The sequence below is a fragment of the Talpa occidentalis genome, unplaced genomic scaffold, assembly GCF_014898055.3.
Source record: "Talpa occidentalis isolate TD23 unplaced genomic scaffold, MPIMG_talOcc4v2.1 talOcc4.8, whole genome shotgun sequence".
NCBI lineage: Eukaryota > Metazoa > Chordata > Mammalia > Eulipotyphla > Talpidae > Talpa > Talpa occidentalis.
Window position 1 is genome coordinate 107388867 of NW_023605194.1, and position 22236 is coordinate 107411102.

General features: G+C 37.9%; 1 protein-coding gene across 6 annotated transcripts in view; it reads left to right on the top strand.

Moving 5' to 3' along the window:
- The first annotated feature begins 21496 nt into the window (after window positions 1–21496).
- Window positions 21497–22236, top strand: part of IQCM (IQ motif containing M) — a 437801-nt gene continuing 437061 nt past the window's right edge. For 3 of the 6 annotated variants that reach the window (XR_008549806.1, XR_008549805.1, XM_054689961.1), the window contains exon 1: window positions 21497–21575. The gene's annotated coding sequence lies outside the window, so the exon portion shown is untranslated. The remainder of the gene's footprint in view (window positions 21576–22236) is intronic. The other 3 variants (XM_054689959.1, XM_054689958.1, XM_037496397.2) reach the window with 1 other exon arrangement.

Consider the following 22236-nt stretch of genomic DNA (forward strand, 5'->3'; position numbering starts at 1 on the left):
AGTCTTCATTTTTGTATCTGTGAAATGATAGACTTGGATTAGATGTGCTGTATATTCCCATCACCCAACTTCTTTTTTTTAATGACTATGAATTCTTGAAATCCTTCCTCCCACTTTCCTGCCAAAAGTTTCCAAGAATCATAAATTAATGCTGCCAGAAAAATGAGTCAAATAAATGACTTCCTCTTTTCTCCCCCTCTGGCATGCTGGTGGTCCCTCTGTTACCCATTCTTTCCCTTCTCTTCCTCTCCGGAAGGCTGTGTCTTAGCTTCTAAAGGGAGATTGCATTTGGGCCTTTAAAAATGGCTCTACATGACCATGTGTAAGAACAAGTGTACTCTTGGAGGTATTGACCACCAGGGCTTGGCATGGGAACAAAGATGTTGGCAAGAGGAAATAAAACTAAGATTCTTTGGTGATGGTGATTCAGGATTTAAGTGAACTGTTTACTGGAAAAAATACCTTTGACAACCCCAAAGGAGGCAAGGAATGGCTCTGTATGTAATCCACACAGATACAGATGGCTGGGAACTGCGAAGCCCACTTGTGGGGCTCTTCGCCAAACAGAGGTGCTCAGATATTGCCTTGTACAGTGAATAGAAGCCAAGCTCTTCACAAGCATGAGCCCATTCTTGATTCTGCTAGGACATCCACCTTGTAAAGGAGTAGGATCTTTCCAAGGCCTGATTCTGACTCTTGAGTCCTACCTGCCCCGTGTTTTCTATTGATTCCAACAGGTTTGTTTCTGGCTCTGATCTTGAGTCCCATATTTTGTCCCTGAAGAGCACTATATACTGGACGTTCTCTTTATTATTCCTTGGGTTCATTCCTTGGCTTATAGAATTGCAAATGTCTAAAACTTGTTTTATTTACATCAGGGAAGTTTCCGATCTGAACTCTCTCTTTTCTCTCAGTAGCACAGGTTTCCTCTTCCTTTTCTGCCAAGAGTTGCCCATTGTTGATGTCCAGGATCCCCATATACAATGAAGGTTGACCTGCTGTGCGTTGGGTGACAATGGTGATGGGACTTAACTAAAGCAAAATATCTCCCCACATAAGAGGATGTACATCAGTCTTCTTTCCCTATAAGCTAGTTTGCTGTTTTATTCAGATAGAATCCTTTTCATATTCATAGAAGAGGGTCAGAAAAAGAATGTAACTTTCTGCTATTATTTAATCATTCTCCATTTCAATGAATTAGTCAGAAACACATCTGAAAAAATCAGTAAATATTTGATTTGATGAGACTTGCATGTAGTTTAACTGGAAAGAGCCACAAGCTCATGCTCTAGCTTTCTTACAGTCTGGACTCTGGATTCCAACTTTTAATTGACCAAGACAAAAGTTTTCTGGGACAGAGGTCATCAGTGTAAAGTTCCCCACCAAAAAGCTCTAACTTTTAAGTCAGTATCAGAGAATATTCTATGTACCATCTATTTCATTAATTTCTCATGGGTCATAATAACACATACTACCATTATAGCAAATTTCATAAAATTGAATGAGTTTACTTCCAAGAACAGAACTGTGATGTGTGGTTACCCCAGGGAATAAGAGTGAAGAATTCATATATTTGGACTGATCCAGAGCTGGGTTTTATAGGGTGAATAAGAAGAACATGAGGGCAAGAGACATGAGGAGATATTGAGAACATATTTGAGGGACTGTAGGGATGGACCTATTATCTCAAAAGGCATATAATAGATAGGAAATAAATTGGAGGCATTAGAGGTTTCAGTGAGGTGAAGAATAGTATGAAGTGATTAAGTATGCTAGACCAGATGTTTCCGTCATTCAGAGGAGTATTAAAGATTTTATAGGGAGTAAATAAGAAGTCCTATGTGACTATAGGTGGATACTTTGTGATAAGGGTTTTGGTAGTTAAGATTAGTTAAGTAGGTTGGGGTCAGACACTGAGGTCTTCTATGTCCATATAAGAACTTGAACTTTATCTGAAAGCAGTTGAGGTGGATTGAAAAAGATCTTCATAATGAAGTCAGGATCAGCAGTTATTTTTAGGATTAGGTGTGTGAATGGCTTGCAGGATGGGGAGAGATTTCTGGCCAGAAGACCCGTTAAGACTTTGTACCTAGATCCCCTCCATGTGATAGCAAAAACTCCCTTAGACTGAAAATTAGGACTAAATGGAATTAAATTCTTTTACCATCTTAACTTCTCTCTTCTATCGCCTCCTTGCTTAACCTTTAACTTTCAACTAATGCATTTCTTCCCAATTGCATTCTAGAAACTTAGAAATTTGTGTTGCATCCCTAACAAAAATTCCCTAAGGTCCTTTGAGGTTGACACAAACATCAAAAACAAACATCTGCTGCCTGCTGCTGGATGATGGTACTCCCGTGGAGAAAGCCCAGACTCAAGGCCGATCCAGCCTAGCTCCTCCCAGACTGGGAAATTCAGTAGATTGGAAATAAATGGGGAGGGAGTGTCTGGGAGAGAACAGAGGTTTCAATGAGGTAAAGAGATAGATACATCCTGCAACCCCTCTCTTTCCTCCTGCCCTTTAGTCTCTTATTGCATCATGACACTCCCACCATTCAGAAAACTCTTTTTTCTTTCTTTCTTTCTTTCTTTCCTTCTTTCTTTTTATTCAGTGTGCCAATCCCTCTGATTCCCTTGGTGGTCACCCCGAATAAGCTCCTCTGTGAAGAGACATTCTCCTGGCTTAGGGTTTGGCTTTCTGAGTGGTGAGCAAAAGACCCTGTTTGGTTGCCTACAATTTGACAGGTAAGGGGCCTCCCCGGTGGCGCAGCGGTTGAGCGCTGGGTTGCGAAGCTGCCCGCGGCCTCTGCGGCGCCGGTTCGATCCCTGGCTGCTCCCCGGCCACCGGAGGAGGGTCCCACATGGCGCGCAGACCTCTCCTGCCGCCCGCTGCTCCCCTCAGCAGTGTACTTCGGTCCTTCTGCCTGCTCTGCTCCCTGCTCTGGCTCTGGTGAATTCTCTCACCCTCCCGCGCTTCTGACTGTACCCAGTGCATGTATAAACAAAACAAACAAACAAACCAGCAAACAAATAAATAAAGCATGCCTCTATAAAAAAAAAAAAAAAAAAAAACAAAGAAAAACAATTTGACAGGTAAGGAGTGGCTGGCCTCAAGTAGAGGCAACACTACAGGAGAGAGATCTGAACTGTGATAGGATGCACAAATTTTGGTGTCAGGGGCTGGAGGAAGGGAGGAGGCACAGAAAAGCCCCAGGTGTTTACATTTGAAGTGTCATCATAGTTGAGATAAGAAAAACAAACAGAATAGGTTTTGAAGTAGGATAGTATGGGGCAAAATTAAAATAAGATTTAGTTCTGCTATGTGAGAAGAACTTGTGAAACATGAAGGGAGATTTATGTGTCTGCTTCTCAGGAGAGATTGGAGCTAGAGATGAAGATTTAAAGCTCACAGGCTTATAGATGGTAGCTGAACTGATGAAGGAAGAGGAAGTAGTGTCACCTTGGGAACATTGTGGAGTAGAGGTAAAGGTCAATTAGTGACTGTAAGAGCAAATGTCCAGGGAAGGGGGAAGATGAGCAGGAGTGAATGGGGCTCTGGAAAGCAATGGAAGAGCTGGTCAACAGTAATAAATGCTGCAGAAAGTCCAGAAAGGTGAAGACTAACAATAGGGAGTTAGATTGAGCAATTGAAAGGCAACTGATGATTTCAACCAGAGCAGTTTCAAGAGAATGTTGAGGTAATGAATTGAGGACTGTCTTGTGCTGGGGGGAAAAATGGAATAGTGGATATAGAAGTTGCCTTTGAGAAGTCTGGTGTGCAGTAGGGGTACAGTGATAGAAGGAGACTCTGGGGACAATCAACTGTTGCATTCAAGTACCTGTCAAGCTTAACCCTTTAAAGGGCTGAGAAAGAGCTTGGTAGGTGTAGTCAAAGTGACAGCTCCTTATAGCATGTGGCCTCTGGGGCTTTACTTAATTGTGACTATTATAACTTGGGGGACATGAAACTGATCTTTTAAATGTTTCAATCTGTTTATCACCAGGCTGCATTATAAAACAACTCTGTGTACTTATTTTAAAAAACTTAAACCATTCCTGTTCTTTGCCCTATCCAACCACAGACATGTCTCCTTTTAAATGCGTACGGCTCCTGTGTGACTTTTTAAAGTCACAAACTTTGCCTGCCCTGATCTTTTACCCTTTCCAATGGAGGTAGAAACTTCAGCATTATTTTTGTTTTCTGCCTCTTTCTCAGGCCCATATCCCATCAACAGTCAAATTCTGGAATTTGTGCCCCTAATTATGCATCTAAGAATTCCCTCCTTTCTGTTTACTATGACCACTGATTGAGTTTAGGCCCTTAAAATCTTCAGCCCCTGCTTCTGGGCTGCTTCCCCTCTGACCCAGGCTCTGTTTTGTGGCTAGAGTGACCTTTCCAAGGTTGAAAGTTAGTATCAGTCCCTGTGTGGATTGTTCCTTGTGGATGATGGTGGGATGACAACAGGCACAGGCTTTGAGACCCCCCCCCAATCTCAAAGGGTTGTTTGCAAGTTGTCCCATGTTCCTTGAGACCCTATCAGAGTGGGGTTTTCTGTGCATGAAGAGTTAGGCAGCTTTTGTCCCTTTGGCTGCTCATTTCCTTAATATGGAGAGACCTGTAGACTTCTGTGAATTCCTGCCTAATCTCTTTGATGAGTGACATGTTAGCTATGAAGACTATTTTCAAGTTATTGTTTTAATAGATCTTTGCCATCAGGCTCAAATAAATCATGACTACTTCACACTGGTTGGAAGACAGATTTAGACTTAATGGGAGAGCACAACTAAATCACAGTATAATGTGTGGAAAATTTGCCTCCTTTTAATGTCATAGTTCTTTCTAAATGGCTGTGATGAGTGGTTTTTTTAGACGGCTCATAAAAGTAGTAGAGTATTTTAAAAAGTTAAGACTTTATGACAGGTTTCAAAAATATCTGAAAGTCAGTATATATATTCAAGCTTAATAGTTCCATATCATAATACCCATAATAGATTTTAAAAACCTTTCTTGGCAATTAAAAAATTAACTAGTGCTAAAGAGATATTTAAAAAGAACCCAAAAACCAAATGAAATATGTCAAGATTATTAGGTAGAAGCTGAAAATGAATATGTGGGTTGAAGAATAAGGGCAGACCTTATTTAAAGCTATCTACAGTTTAGATAATGTGAAATTATTCATGAGGACAATTCCATCCTTCTGCAACCAGTGGAAATAATTCTTCCGATGGTTAGGGATCTGCCTCCTTGTATTTATGACAATGTAAGTTCTAAAACCATGGAAGAGCAGGGTAGTACTACAGAAAAATTTGGACCAGGTGAAATTTTGTTTTTAGTATTTTCAGGCTGGCCATTCTGTTCCCTCTCTCAGAGCTTTCTCAGATTCTTTCTGGCTTCTTTACCTGCTCAAATCTCTTCTCAGAAAAGGGTCAAGCAAGGGTGATTTCAACTTAAATTGAATTTGTCCATGTTTTAACTCTTCTAAAGAAGTTTTCATCTTGCTTTATTTCTAGTTATTGTATAAAAAAGGACTGTGTTCTATCAGATTTTCAGGCATTAGTCAATGGGTGGAAAGGTCTCTAGAGGGAACAAAGGAGCTTCTTGGTATCCTTACTATCAAACCATGCAGATAATAGCTACCTGAAACAGCTGGGACCTGCATGGTTTTAGCCAGTGGGTTGAGGGTGTGACTGCGTGTTTCTGATGTGAAAAGATAAGCTTCATACATGTTAGTCTAGGGAGACCTGGTCTGCTCACTCTCATTTGCTCACTTCCCACTTAATCCTCAACTCACTTCCTTCCCCCTGTAACCTTGTCATAGTTTGTGTATTGCAGGTGGATTCTGTGGCCAGGCATGACTGATCTGTTTCCTCAACCAGTGCAGTTTTCTTTCCTTGCTCCTGTTCTTACCCTTTAGAGCTCTTGCCACACATCACACAGGTATTGCTCCTTCATGCCTTCAGGTTGGGACAGATACCATTCCCGTTCTCTGAAATGCCCTCTTATTCTTCTCAGGCTGAAAAATCTCATTTCCATTTTTTGTCCCTTTGCAAATTTTTGTCTGTTATTTCCAGGGGAACATTGGCCCTCTCTCTTATGTTCCCATTATAGTTTTGCTTTCAAAATACTTGGTGCCATTCTGTTGGAAAGACTGAATAAGTTGATTGTATGGTAACTTTTAATCATTTCCTGATCACAGTTACAGTCTTAAAAGAAAACCAGATACAATCAGAAAAAAGTAGTTGAAGCTATGAGTTTGCGTTTCTTCCTTGTCTCTACATTTCATTGTTTCTATCTCTTGTCTAAATACATATGACCTACCAGTTCATAAGAGTTCAAATGGTAGGTATAATGAGTGATCATTAATGAAGAGGTCTTCATAAAGAATGTCCATAAAGGAAAACAATATTTCATCATCAGTATTTTTTTTTGCTGTAATATTTAATTCTTAAGGCACTAATGCACACGTGACATGCACTTTTTTCATGGAATCATAATGCTGGGTGCTGGGATTACTTTGCAAGTCTTTTCTTGAGTACCAGAGAGCATTTATTGAGCAGTTACTAATACACAGGTGCTGTTTAGCTATTATTGTATATTACCTCATCTCATGGGGTGCTACTCTCATCCCTCATTTTTAGATGAGGAAAATGAAACCTAGAAAAATTAAATAATTGAAAGGGGGGGTTGCAACTGTATGGGGAATATAAAAATAAAATTTATTATTAAAAAAAAACCACAAAACACAAATATCTTTTGGAATATAAAATTTTTATAACTTCAAATAATAGAACAATTAAAAATAAAAGGAAATCTAGTATGTTAATAAAAAAAATGAAGTGGTCGAGTCAGGATTTTAGCCTGTCTAGTTCAATTTGTTAGTTTGACAGATGAGAAAACTAAGACCTATTAGGAGTACACGCTTAGTTACAAGCCACTTACTCCTGCACTATGGGCTGCTGCAGTAGGTACATCAGCACTTTTTGAGTTGAGACAAATCAGTAGCAGATCATAGGAAACAGTGCTTTTCAACATGGCCAACGTTAGCTTTGTTTAATGGCTGTTCATAGCAAGAGAAAATTATCATTTGAGAATTCTCTTCAAGTCAGAATCAGAAAACAAAAACTCCTGACAAAACACATACACACATACACACTCAGACACACACACATACAAACACACACACACACACTCACACTGTGCAAGTACCTTACCCTCTGATCGTTGTGGGAATATGGATGTGGTCAGAAAATTCTCAGAATACCCATATAAACAGAATAACAACATGCAGAGACATATGTGGTTATTACTTGAGATTTGCTTTGGAAATTTCTGAAATTTAACTTCGATACAGAAGTATCCTGTATCCAGCTTTTCTTCTAATTCTGATGTTAGAGCTTGAATTTCCAAGCTGGGAGAAGCAGTCCACCCTGTGGGACTGCACATGTGAAGTTGCTATGGCTGTGATTTGCAAGGCTCATGAAGAAAGCTATTTCACTGTTTTCTGTGGGGATTACAGGAATAATTGTCAAACTGGTTTTTGTATCTTTAAATTAGAAGTTCTTTGTGGTGGTGGGCTATTCTTTAAGCAGCATGTTTCTGCTTATTGAAAAGCTTTACTGAATACAATATACCCACTTTACTATGTAAATAAAGACATTATTTGCTAGAATAATGAAGTTCATGGGATGCCTCTCCTGGTAGGCCTATCTGTCAATTTATGTTTAGTTGACTTTCCCAGCCCACCCGTCCTAATTACTGCTTTTCAGTCTCCTAGAATGGGGATCTGGGAAGGGGATTTGTTACAACTGGGTTATTTAAATGGAATTTTCCAAGTATACAGTATCTCCTCCTCAGATCACAAATTCACTCCCCCAGTCCTTCTTAGTGGCTTTAGAAGGTCTTGGCAGGCTGTTATTATGAACTGAAGGGCAGGTTTCAAGCACCCTCTATTTATGAAGTGGCGAGGGCTACTCAGTAAACTGCAAGCATTTGGGGTTATTACCTTTTACTGTGGTTTCATTTTGACTTCTGCCGATTCAAGAGCGCACATTCTTTCCAGAGATAACTCCATAAATGCTGAGTATCAGATATGCTGGCAGTCATCTGGCAGTTTTGGTGATTAAAGTTTGTGCTGGCATTTGACTTAATATAGTTTATTTGATGGATGCCATGTTCTAAATATTTTGTGTCATCAAATAACTTCACATAGAATTGAGTTGTTGAGAAAGATGTTAAAATGTTAAATTGAAAATGTGAAGGAAAACCTTACCTTGATAGGTAGCAGGCCTGGCATTATTGCATTGTTTAGTGTGATGATAGATATCTTTGCAATAGCCTGCTGTCTGCTAGTGACTGATTTATAAAGGAAGCACTGGAGGCAAATTTTTGTGTTTTATAACGTGGGTGGTGTTTTTCTACTCTCATCTAAAATGCTGCAAAATTTACATGACTCATAATCTCTTTAGGCAGCCATTGTATCCCAATATTTTCCTCTCCCAATCTTTCCTCTGTCATGCTGCCTGAGATCTATCACTGCCTATTTTGAATATAAATATAATTACAATTTATAGAATATATATTTTATATTTTATGTTAATATTTATTACTATTTTTATTCTTAGTGCTGCAAAGTTCAGGTTCTTTTTCTACTTCCAAGTCAGTTTCCTGCATCTTCCCTAATGACTTCCTCTTCTACATTCTACTCTATAGACAATTTCCAATTTAGCCTGGAAATTTTGAAGTCACTTTGACTCTTTGCTCCCTTTCTTCCCCTCATGATTATCAGTTAACAAATCATTTGGATCTTCCTGTGTAGTGTCTTTCACATTCAACTTTGCCTTCTCATTGCTACCCTCTAATCACCCCTCATGTCAGAACCACTGCTCCCAGTGCAGCCTACACATCACTGCTGTAATGAAATCTGTTCTATTCTGTTCTGTTCTGTTGCATTCCATTCCATTCTATTCCACTGGTCCACAGGAAAAAAAAAAAAACATCTGGGGTTGGACTAAAGCAGTAGGAATGGAGTGGAATGGAATGGAGTAAGATACTTAAGGCTAACAGGACATTGTGGGTGGATCCTGGGAATATTGGAGATGAAAGATTTGAGTAGAGATCTGGGCATCATTGTACAGGGAGGAGTTGAAGCAATCACAGGGCATGAGATCACACTGGAAAGAGAAAGCTTGGAATATTTCACTGCTGAAGGACAGAGGTCATCTTCTTCTCCCAGCAGTGCAATCAGAAACCTTCATCCAAACAAGCTCTTAACGGAATTCCAATATGCAAGCCAGGGAAAAAATTGAGCTGCTCACAGGGAAGTCCAGTCTGCTTGACCAGAATGGGGGTCCTGCAGCACCATGAGAAAGCCACAGCATCATGAGTGCAAGGAAGGGCCTAGGGGTGAAGATATTATACTTAGTGAGCATTATACTTACTGAGGATATTATACTTACTGAGGATATTATACTTACTGAGCGTTGGTTTTGCACACAGCATTGGGGTAGGTGCTTCTTGTGAATGACTTGTGATTATGATGATCCTGGGGAAGATAACTGCAGTCAGTAATTTCTGTTTTCCAAGATTAAATATTATTGCCAGACAAATCCTTCTGAAGGCATTTAAACACCCTCCTTCCACTTGGCACTTTCCTCTGTGCTTTTCAAATCACAAACAAGCATAAGATATTAAACCTGTTATAAAAAATTGGCTGCTTGAAGCTGTTGGACTCCAGAAATGCAGTTGTAGTCATATATGCTTTACAGAAAATCTCTCTTGAAAATATAGATGTTCCAGGTAACTATTAGTCATAACCCCTATGAGGGATTACTTTGCTAGATTTTCATAGCACAGCTGGCAAATTCATTCTATTCTTTCTTATGTTTAATGACTATAAATGACATCATCATCATAAATGGGTCTGAGCTATTTGTTGTGCTTAATTAAAAATATTTTCTCTGATATCTCTTGAGATTTTTGGGAACTAAACACCATAGAGAAATTTGTTTGGAGTTTTTAGCAAGTAAGCTTTTTATCAACCTGACATATATGTTTACATTTTTGCTTGAATTTTGTTAGTGTATACTGATAAAAATATGTATTCTACACATAGCAGTACTATAATTTCCTTGGATTTGCATTGATTTGCTTCATCAGAACACAGTTGCAAGTTTCAAAATAAAAATTTATCAAAGAATTTCATTCTAATTGTTTTAAATTATCTATAATTTTAAGTCCTTCCTTTAAATGCATTAGTTCACTTTATATTTTGGCTCTCCTTTGTGAATACTTGATTAGATTTTCATGTATTTCCTATGAAAATTTTTATGAACAATGTTTTGTGTCTTTGTAAGATATCATGATGTAAAATAGATATTTTCACATGGGGGGTTTAATTATTCACATTTTGATGGGTTACTTTGGAAATGAAATATTTTTCACAGTAAAGAAGCTCATGTTATAAGTCCCCAACAGTACATAAAGGGCTTCAGGACTATCTAATCAGAACAGCCTAGAACCTAAGGATCTTGTTTTTTTTTTTGTTGTTGTTGAGATCTTTATTGTACTGCCATTTCTCTCTTCATTGCTGGGTTTATTATGACCTGAATTAGGAAGGCTTTTGTGCTTTCACCCTTTAATTAGATAATGATTTTGTAGTCAGGAGTTCTCTGGAGATAGAAAATTTATTGACACTGTAACTCAACTTCTGAATGCACTTTAATGCTGTTCATTTCACTGTTGGTGGACAGAGAGGCCCCACAGTGTACTGTGAATTCTGCCAAAATTAAGTCCTTAGTGGTGTAAGTTCATATTGAGAAAAATGATGGAAAGATTGGAATAGACCAATGATACATGAAGTCCTACAGAAAACCAACAGCATTCAGACATTTCCCACACACTGGCAAAGATTGCCCCACTTTTCAATAATTAAATACATTAAGATATTGGTAGCCAGAACTGATGATATCAGGGACTTTTCAACTCAAATTATAGTACTAGAGATAAAATTATTTGATAATGAGCCACAGTAATGAACTCCACTTTGGTGCTGGAATTTATGGTTTCTTGTTCATGTGGTAATTTTCTAACTCTGATCTGGGTTTTCTCGTTTATGTCTTTGGAAATCTTTTAGGAAAGCAACAGGAGATGAATTCAGAAAGATAGGCAGGAGCTAGACCATATATGAGTTTCAGGACACATCAAGAATTTGGATGTTTTTTGAGTTTCATAGGAAGTTAGTCTTTGCAAAACATATATTGGTTGTTACCTGGAAACAAAAGGCAGTTCACTTATTAAGAATGCAGTTTGTTAAAGACAACAGATACCCCTATAAATGTGCCTAAAACAAGCCAGGATTTGGTATTACACAATAAAAACACTGAGAGTTGGTTGTTCATCCAAGTCATTTTAGTGATAGTGTCCATAATCCAGGTTTTAACCAGTTTCCTTTGCACTGTCTTAGCATGTGGCTTTTATCTCTTGGACACAATATGGCTATTTTACTTTTGTATGTAATGACCGCACTCCAGGAAAGAAATAGAAGGAGAGGTAATGGATGTGGTGCTGTTGAAAAGTGGTCAGATTTATGATATTTTTTTAAAAATGAGGCAAAATACCTTGATAATGGATTTGATGTGAAATGACAGTGAGTAGTCAAAGGTGACTGACTTCTAGGTAACTTTTTGTTTAACAGGTTACAAGTGATATAATTTACTGAAATAGTGAATACTGATGGAGGAACATCCCTGGGAGAAAAAAATCTAGAATTCTCTGTAACTTAGAACGATATGTCGTCATAGCTAATGTCAAAGGTATAAGTATTTTTGGCTGACTGTTTAGCAGATCTGTTGGCAGATTTTTAATGAGAAGACTAGTTGATGGACATAATTGTTGATCTTTTCAAGCTCCCTAATGTTTCTCCTTATACAAAAGAGCTACCAGCTGTAGCAATGAAGTCTGTCTTTGATACTCTGGAAACCTTGAGTCAATTGAATTCTTTGTCATTATTTTGGTCTTGGTGTAACTGGGATAAAAAATCCATTCCTTCCACCCCTCTTCCCTCTGGTAATCATGTTTTTCACAAAATCTGGAGTTATTTTTTATTGTTTTGTTAGTTTATTTGATTTGGTTATTATATTCCACAAACCATCTGGTTATTGTCTTTCACTTTCTGACTTATTTCTGATTTATTTTTCTTAGGATAATCACTTCAAATTCCATGCATTCTTTTTTATAAGGCAAGACTTAATCTTTTTTAATAGATTAGTAGTATTCCATCATGTATATATACCACAACTTCTCTTTCAGTCATACCATCGAAGGGTATTTCGTTTTTTTCCACACTACTATGAACATATAGGTGCATATATCTTTTTAAATTAGTGTTTCTAACACATATAAATAAAAAAAGAAAAAAAATTAGTGTTTCCATATTCTTTGACCTAGGAAGGGCATTAGTGAATCGAATGGATTGGAGAGCTATCAGAGCAATCCTCAGTGAAACAAAGATATGCTAAATCATTGATTTTTAGTTTGAAAGGAATTTCCATACTGTTTTCCATACAAGATGTACCAATTTACATTCCTATCAATGGTATAAAGAGTTCCTTTTCCTCCACATCCTCATCAACATCTGTTGTTTCCAGTCTTTTTGATATAGGTCATTCTCATACATGTGAAATGGTATCTCATTTGTGATTTTGAGTTGCTTCCTTTTTTTGTGTACCTCTTGGTCATCTACAGGTCTTCTTTGGAGCAATGTCTATTCAGTTCTTTGCTCTTCTAAAGAAACAGAGAACAGTGAGGGAATGCACATGGGCATCATAGATATGGGAATGGGTATTGTCACTTTAAAGAGGATTTTAGAGTGAATATCTAAAATGCATAATATTAGAATGAAACTCTGAAATTAAACCTATTGGATCCTGCTTCCATAATATTCCTATGGTGTAACAATGCCCTTAGGATTATAAATATGTAACAACTTATTGAATTAGCCCTGATTTAAGGTTAAACTTTCAAGGGAAATTTGGAACTTTCTCCCTCCACAGGGCATCTTAACCACTACCTAAACTTTATTTTAAATTTTATTTGCTATCGCCTTATTTCTATGCTTAAAAACTTGAGATTGAAATCTTTATGACCTTGGGCTGGCCAATAGTTTATTAGATATGACACCAAAATATAAGCAACAAAAGAAAGACTAGGTCAACTAGTTTTCATTAAAAAAATTGTGGTTCAGAGGACACCATCAAGAACGTGAAAAAGCAATCCACAAATTGGAAGAAACATTTTTCAAATCCTATACCTGATAAATGTCTTACATCAAGAATATATAAAAATTCTTATAGCTCATTATAAAAAAGATCTCACTAAAAATAGGTAAAAGATCTGACTAACCATTTCTTCAAAGGAGTTACACAAATGGCCAATATTTGCATGAAAAAGTACTCAACATCTTAACCATTAGAGAAATCAAATCAAAACCACAATGAAATACTACTTCACACCCACTTACCCATTAAAGTGGCTATAATCAAAACAGGCAATGACAAATGTTACTAAGAATGTAGAGAAGTCAAAATCCACATAAACTGCTAGGGGGAATGTAACATGGTGCAGCTGCTTTGAAAACCAGTTAGGCAATTCCTCAAATGTTTAAACATAGAGTTACTATATAACTTGGAAATTTTACTCCTAGGTATATATACCCATGAGAAATATGTTCATAAAAACATTTGTACATGAATATTAAAGCAGCATTATTCATAATAGCCAAAAAGTGGAAAAAGCTCAAATGTCCATCATCTGATGGATGGATAAAATATGGGATCTATATAATGACAAATTATTTGGCAATAGAATATTTAAATATTGATTGATTAGTGGTAAACTTAAATTAACCTTGAAATATGCTAAGTGAAAGAAGCCTTTTACAAAGGACTACATGTTGTACAGCTCCATTCACATGAAATGTTTATGACAGGAAAATCTATAGAGACAGAAAATAGTGGTTGCCAAGGGGTGGAGGAAATGAAGTGATTGGGAGGGTGACAGCTGAGGGGTGTGGGTTTCTTTTTAGGGTAACAAAAATGCTCTAAAATTGGTTATGGTGATGAATGCACAACTCTTAATGTATGAGTAGTCATTGAATTATATACCTTTACAGGGCAAATTGTATGGTATGTGAATAATATTTAAAACACACAAACCAAAACCTCCATTCTACCATTAAAGGGATTCAGTTATTCCCCAGGAGGAAAAAAGATTAATTGAATATTTCTCTTTATGGAATGCTGAGATGCATTACTGAGACCCAACCTTTAAAGACTCAAGGACTTAGTCTCCCAGCTGCACAGGGTTGTGATTGCTGGTGGTTCATAGCTCACTTTCTCTCAGGGACTTGCCTTCAGCCATAGAAATTACTCTAATGTTAAATCGCAGCCCGACCACAGGCCACAGCTGGGCTGAGCAATGTGGAGGTGCAAAAAGATCTGATTCCCCTGCCCCAAACTAGAACATCTCTGAAGGGTCATTTGCACTCCAGAGCTACTCATGTGGTCATTGGCAATTGACCACAGTTCAACGTTCCCTCACTCTTTTATACTGTCTCTAATAGCACACCCCAATAAACCTTCTCCCTACAAATATCCATCTTAGAGTCTGTTTCCCAGGGAGCTCAACTTAAAAAATACCCAGCGTTGATTGTGGTGAATTCTTACCATCTTTAATGTAAGTGGTCTTCAATAGTTACATAGTAGGCCCTCAAATGTTTGATAAATTGAGATCTTCAGAGACAGACTCCTTTGCTATCTGTGGAGAATATGTCATGTTCCACAGTGATTTATAAATACTCAAGGTTTGTTACCAGTAAAAGTGACTACTCAAATAATTTCATGTTTACTGGCTAAAAAGAAATGAAACCCTTTCCTGAATATATTAGAAAAAGGTCTAATATAATATGCCAAAGTTTGTAAGTGGGAAAAAAATTGTAAGCATTGGTAAATTGAAATGAGAGAAGAGTTTAATATTTTTTTCCCTGAGGAATTGGTTGTATAATGAAATGATAAAAATCACTTTCATAAACTAGACTCACCGCTATATTTTCAGGGTTTCAAAATGGTTCATGAAAGTCTACTTTTAATTAAAACTAAATTATTTTTAAAAATGCTAAGATTTATCTCATAGACACTACATGGGTATTATTTTTACTGTTTAAGTCAATATATTAAAATGTAGTACAAGAATAACAATGGCAATATCTGGGCCAAGAAAACATGGGTGTCTCAACACATGGGTAAATATTATTTTTTCTATTGCAAAATGAAACACCTGTCTTCACAAGGCATGTTTTATAGAACTGAGTTTTTGTTCTAGATTTTTTTTCTGACTTTGTAAGTAAAACAGTGACATTTCCACCCTCAAAACAAGGTTTAAATATTTTTTTTCTCACTTTAAAAATGTGTTGTTTGTTCACTTTTATTCATTTTTGTTGTATAGCACTGTTGAGACATGTATTTTTTCTCATGGTCACTTATAATAATAGGCAAATTGTATAGCTTAACAGAAATTTCCATTATGTTCATTTCTTCGAAGTCATTTCAGTCCATATTCTTTCATAAGAAAGTCCATGTAAATGAAGTTGATCTAAGACATTTATGGCCAGGTCTTTTCTAGAATTTGCAGGTATCTTGTTCTCTATAAGAACCAAGGTGACCAACTACTGTAAATTATTTGTTATTTCATCAGAATGACATTGTTGAATTTTTGGTCCCAAAGTTCTACAAATTAAGCAGTGTTAACATTTTATTTTCTCTGATTAATTGCTGGTTACTGTTACTATCCTGACACATTTTATAGTGCCATACTAATTCCAAAGTCCTAACCATCAGTGGTCATCCTATATACAATACTCAGCCTAGTGTAAAGAACTTCGGACCCTAGTTCCAATTTCATTTTCTTCTAATTAGCTCTTTTTTATTAGAAAAGGGGAAGAGATGGATGAAATTGTGGATAATCTCAATCACAGATCCAACCAAAAGTTATTTAAATTGGTACGACTAAGTTGTCATTTTGTGGTTAGAAGCAAATTTATCTGTCTCATTCTATTTTACCATTGAAATATCCACATTTGTTCCCCTCCCACTGCAGAGAAGGGTCTGCAGGGTTTTAAAAACCCAGCAGGAGTCAGGATACTGACCAAGAATGAAAGTTCCAGATGAAAGTCAGAGTATGAATATGAGAATTCACATAAGGAAATAAGATTGAATAAAAATGGTCAGGCTTCATCAGTAATATTATATGTTTGGGAAGGGGGCTGCAGAGGGCTGTGGCTTGAGGCAGGGTGATTTTTCATTCCTTCCTGCTCTACTTCATGGCAGTGAAATCTGTATCAATATCTGAGGCTTTCCTAGCCTCCTTGTTGTCTCTCTCCATTTTTTCCTCACCAGTGTTTCCCCTAATAAATCTTTTGCATATATAATCTTGTCTTTGCACATGCAAAGGGTCAGACTAACACACACTTTGTCCACATGTAGACAAGAGTATTTTCAGGGGAAGTTCATTTCCCTGGCAGCTGACATGCTGACAGAAATGCTCCTGGAAGTAGAAGCAGTAGAATTTGAACACGAAGGGGAAACTCCAGGAGCTATTTGATCAGCTGTCTCATTGCATTTGGACATTCTTCCTTCCCCTCCAAGCCTAAAGTACTTGGACAAAGTTTTTTTATTTTTATTTTTTTTAAAGTAGGACTAAGAGGAATTAAAAACTACCCTTTGCTCACTCTTCTCCCTACCCCCTCATTGTGACTAACATTTACCTCTGAACTAATGTGCTTCTCTCCAACTGCATTCCTAGAAATTCAGAAAATTGATTGTGTTGCATCCCTAACAAAAATGTGCTATACTCCTTTGAGGTTGATAGTAACATAAAAAATAAACGTCTGCTGGTTGTTGCTGGATGACAGCCCTGAGGAGGCACTTCCCACGGAGAAAGCCCAGCCCTTGGCTTCTGATGCCTAGGCTGACCAGCACCTCTTCAGATCTGGAAATTGAAAGGTCCCTACTCCCACTTCTCTCACCTCTTGATGCCTTCACTTTCCTCCCACCCCTTTTATAATCATAGCACTCCCACTATTCTGAGAGTCATTTTTTATAGGGTGTCAATTCTGCTGATTCCCTTGGTGGCCACCTCCAGTAAACTTCTCTCTGAAAAGACATTGTCATGGTTCACAGTTTGACTTTCTGGGTGGTGAGCAAAAGACTGGGCTTGGTTGCTTTTAAGGGCAAAATGTGCTACTGGATGGCTCAAGCAGATACATGGGTGAAGGTTGGCTTTGTGATTTGGGCTGCATTTTGCTAATAGCTATAAGAAAATAAAGGGACCACAGCATTGTAATTTTTTGCCTACCTAGTAAATAGTGGAAAACCACTTTTTTACTTCTATCCACTGCTAAAGATGCTGCCAAAAGCAAGACAAGACAATCTAGGCAAAATGCTAAAATAACTATTGGCAACTGTTGACTGTCTCTTGTTGATCTTGATTGATAAGAATCAGAGCTGGAGATATTGTCCAGTTAATATTTTCTGGGTAGTAAACCTGACCCCATGGGAAAGAAAGGGGACAGTGAATTAGTGGTCTAGGGGATAAAGGTGGAAACACTGGTATCTTGTACTGGACAGTTGGTTGACATATGTTACCAGCTTATATCTTATATCTAGTATCCTTTAATCTTGCAGGTATCTAAAGGGCTTCTCATATACAGGAAAAGGCGCTACTGCCAAATAAAGGGAGACTCTGACTTTGAAGAGGACTTTGGTGAATGAGTAGAATATTCTAGATAGGGGTGACAAAGGAGATGTTGTGATAAGGAACAGAGTAAGATAGGGATTAACCATGTTTTTCCTGTGATGTTAAGGGTAGATATAATCATGCAAAAAATTTGATTTGTGGTGAGACTGTCTCATGGTTCCCACCCCTGAAGAAGTACACAGGTGTGTCCACTGAATGATTGAGTTCTTCCTCAGCCTCTACAAAATAATTATTAGATGAGGTATTGGTAGTTATAAGGGAAAATAAGGATGTTTTCAGAAGGAGGGTAGAGATGGAATGACTTTTTTCCTGGCTTACTCTATCTTCTTTTCACCATTATCTGTAGGCAGAATACTATTTGGAAATAATCTGAGATATTTTCCATTCCTCTTAAATCACATCATGCATTGCAGAAAGGCCAGCAATAGCAATAAAAATGATAATAACTAACACTTACATAGTACTAGTTACTGCATGCCAGACACTATTGTTAGACCTTTATAGAAAAGTCTTCCTGGTGAGCACTTTACAGACAGATCACCTTTTTTTTTTTTGTTACTGTTGTTTTTTTTGTTCTGTATTTTTTTCTCATTTTATTTAAGAAAGGTAGTGTTCTTGGGGAATCTTCCAACTTCATTTTGTAGTTCTGATTTAAAATGTTAGAAATAAAATAGAATTGAGCTGAATATCTTTTTCCATTCTCTCATAGCACAGTTTCTCTAAGAGATCTTCAGTTCCTGACCAGGGTGAGACACACAAGCTTAACCTGTGGTAGTTCTACAGGCAAAAATAAACCCTCAGGACAACCTCTCATGGCCTTAAAGGAGGTTGCAGCGAGGAAGATCATGTTAATAAACACTCCTTAGCCAATTATAAATCAGAGACATCCTGCAGGGGAAGAGGAGAGAAAGGGATCAGAGGGAGGGAGGGAGGAGCCCAGGGGACTGAGGTGATGGTGCACGGGTGCATTGGTGAAGGAAACTCTATGGGGACTACACCTGAGGGGGTGGGGGGAAGCGAACATTGTTTAAAAAGGAACAATGATATAAAAATTAAAAAAATACTCCTTAGCCTATGTTCTATAAAATGCTTACAAATATAGATTCTACTGATGTCAGGTTTCAAACTGCATGCAGTAGGACAAATTAAATCCCATACATTTTTCTACATATAGAGAAATGGTAATTATATAATTGTTTTCTTTACTTGTTCAAAGGATTAGATAGTACCAGTGAGCTACAGTAATACTGAAGAGTAAATAGAAAAACAATCATGTTCAAGCTTGAAGTGAAATTATAAATATAAAATATGTTTGCTACATCAACGAGCAAATGCTTCAAGAGATCATTTGGAGGAATGAGAGGAAATATAAATCTTTTACCACTGTTGTGTAAATTCTTACTCATTAAAATGCAGTTGTGATTGTTTGCATCATCTCAGAGACAAGACATTTAGGGCTCCTCTGAATTACTTATGACTTAGCTTTGTATTTCTTACAAATGATCCAGTCATAATGTAGACATGTTTAATTTAAATATACTTGGTGTCTCTGAAAAGCAGTAATATGTGCTTTTTGAGGATGTGAATGATCACAGAATGAAGCACTATCACGTGATATCCTCTGAGTTGCAGTTTAAAATAAAGAGCTTTCCTTTTTATGCACAGGACATTCACATTTACAGAAAAGTATAGAAATCAAAGATGGATATAATTCAGAATTAGTAAATATGTCCATATATTCTACTTTCATGGTCCTTCTCAAAATTGTCAGTTTTTGACATCATAGCATTGTTTTAATGTGATAATTCAGATTGATTGGCACAATGACAAAACAATCCCACATACTAGTTTTATACAAGGAGTAATCGTGTATCTATTAATGAATAATATCTTTCCTAGATAGTTTCCTTAAGTAAACCAAGGGAATTAGAAGTGAAACCTAGAACCTAGAATGTGTGCCTGTCTGGACTCATGCAAAGAGCTTAGATCTAAGGAGAGCATGCACTGAAGTGCTGAAGTACCACGATAGACATTTTCCTCTGAGAGCATCAGCTTATGACAGTGAGGTTGAGAAAATTGCTCCTGTACACAGCAGATATGGACGTGGGTAGGCATAATCCACCCAAAAGACATACACATAAAGGTGACTGCAAATACTCTGATGCCTGCTTCCTCTCCTGTTCGATAAACTTGTCCATGATATCCTGTTTTATGCTGTATTACAGAGTTTAAACCCATTCCTCTAAAACTATGTGCTGAGGTTCCCTGAGGCATGGAAAGAACTCACAAGGTACCTTCAGGATATTTAAAACATCCAAGGAGATAGCCATACTTGACATCTTCCAGAAGCTGCGCAGGTTACTAGCTTGAGGTAGTTCATAGTTTCAGTATTAGTGCTATGTTCCTTTCAGTGATGCCATCTTTTTGTAAGGCCAGGGTTTTGGTAGTTTATTTGAGAAAAAAAATTGCCATGCAGAAATCAGTATGGAACAGGAAATGAAGATGGTGGTGTATAATCTGATTATAAGACTTAAGAATCTTGTATGCCCCAAGGGTTCACACATCCCACTAGTAATTTTTTATTTAAGAATGAAATAAAAAATACATTCTTACAATTACTATTTATAATTTTTATAATTATTTTACTATTTTTATAATTACTATTTTTACTGTTTATAATTTTTAATATTTTATAATTATACTTATTTATACTTATAATTCTTTGTATTAAATATCTACTAAGTTGGTTTGACCTAACTAGTTAATAAACAAAACTGTTAATTATTTCTTTTGGTCAAGAGGTACTGTGAAAAGATTACTGGGTTATTAAGAAGGCTGTGAATCAAGAACATTTGGGAGTCATTTTGTGTTAAATTGAAATTTTAAATGCCATAAATATTTCATGAAAAATGTTCTTTGTGAATAAAGAAACATTTTTGTTTCTTATCACTTTTCACTTCCAATTTGGGAATATTCTCAAAAATGCCCAAAGGTAACAATTGTGTCAATGAGAATGTGAGGTAAATTCTTGGGTCTTTTTTGTTTCCTCCGCTACCCCACTGGGCATGGAATTTAAGGATACTTGGCATATTCTAGCCCTAAGCTATGCAAGGTAATATTAATCAGGTTGTGGGTCTGAGTTTACAGATGTGAGAATAGTAGGAAGAAGGTGGTCCTCTCTACGCAAGGCCTCAAGTGGGGAGCAAATTTAAGTGTGCCCACGGGTGTTCAGAGTCGGGGAGCTGCCCTCCAGTGTGTAGCCAAAAGAGGGAATGCAGAGCTGGATCTCTGACACTAAGGTGGGGTGCAGCTCCGTCCTTCCTATTTCCAGCAGTTGTCAAGATTCCTTGCATCTTGGTGGCTCTAGAACTTGGGGGTCTAGACATGGTGGCTCTAGAAGTTGGGGTCACCATGCTGGGAGGTCACAGTCCTACAAAGACTTAGTGCCAACAGGCTACTTCTGAAGATTGTGACGATCTCTGGCCACAACCTGAGGTTTGGCAATGGCCAGTTTTTATCTGTAACAGATTGTGAACCCCCTTCAAATGCAACCCCCAAAAGTACTCTTCTCCTGCGATACCCAGTCTTTGTAGGCGCAGTGGATGGCGCTGACCCCGGAAGTTCCGGGGCATCAGGAAGCGGAAGGCCAGCATGGGGGGTGGGGCAACACCAAGGGGCGTGGCTTGGTGGCCGGAAGTGAGGGCCGCCGGCCCCGCCCACCGCACAGGTGGAACCGCTGTCTAGGGGCTGAAATCCAGAAGATGCGGTGAGCAGCGGGCGTGGGGCCCTCGAGGCTGCCTGAGGGTGGCGGTTGGGCATCCTCAGTTGGGTTTTTATGACTCAGACTTCCCTCTCAGGCAGTGTTTATGGGAAACATTAATGTTCACATTCCCTAAAACTCAATGAGACATTTTAATCAAATGGATATACAGAAAAATGTCTGGACTGATCCCAAAGTGATCCACAGTCAGCGTCATGTGAGGCATCTTGAAAAGCCAGCCCGTTGGGCATCTTGGATGCTGCTGGCTCGGCATGGAGGCTCCTTGCTGCCTCTGAGCCTTTCTCTCAGGTGCTCTGGTCCTGACGTATTCACCACAGGGTTCTTGTAGTGAGGCCTGGTTTTGTCGAAAACTGCACCATGGAAAGTGTTGAAGAAAATAGCGAAATAGTAGAGCAACTGAGAAAAGCGATTATATGGAAAAGATGTTGCTTCACACCAAGCAACTAACTGCCTTGGGAAACACATTCATGATGTTTTGTGATTGGAAACAGAGGTTTTAAATATTGATACTGAAACATACTTTGATAATCGTAAATAGAAACGGTTTTAATACCTTAGTTTCATTTTCGGACGGTGACCGCTTTTGTCAAAAGCCCTAGCTAGGGCTGGCGCATGCGTGAGAAGGGTGAGCGTTGTCTGTAACTGG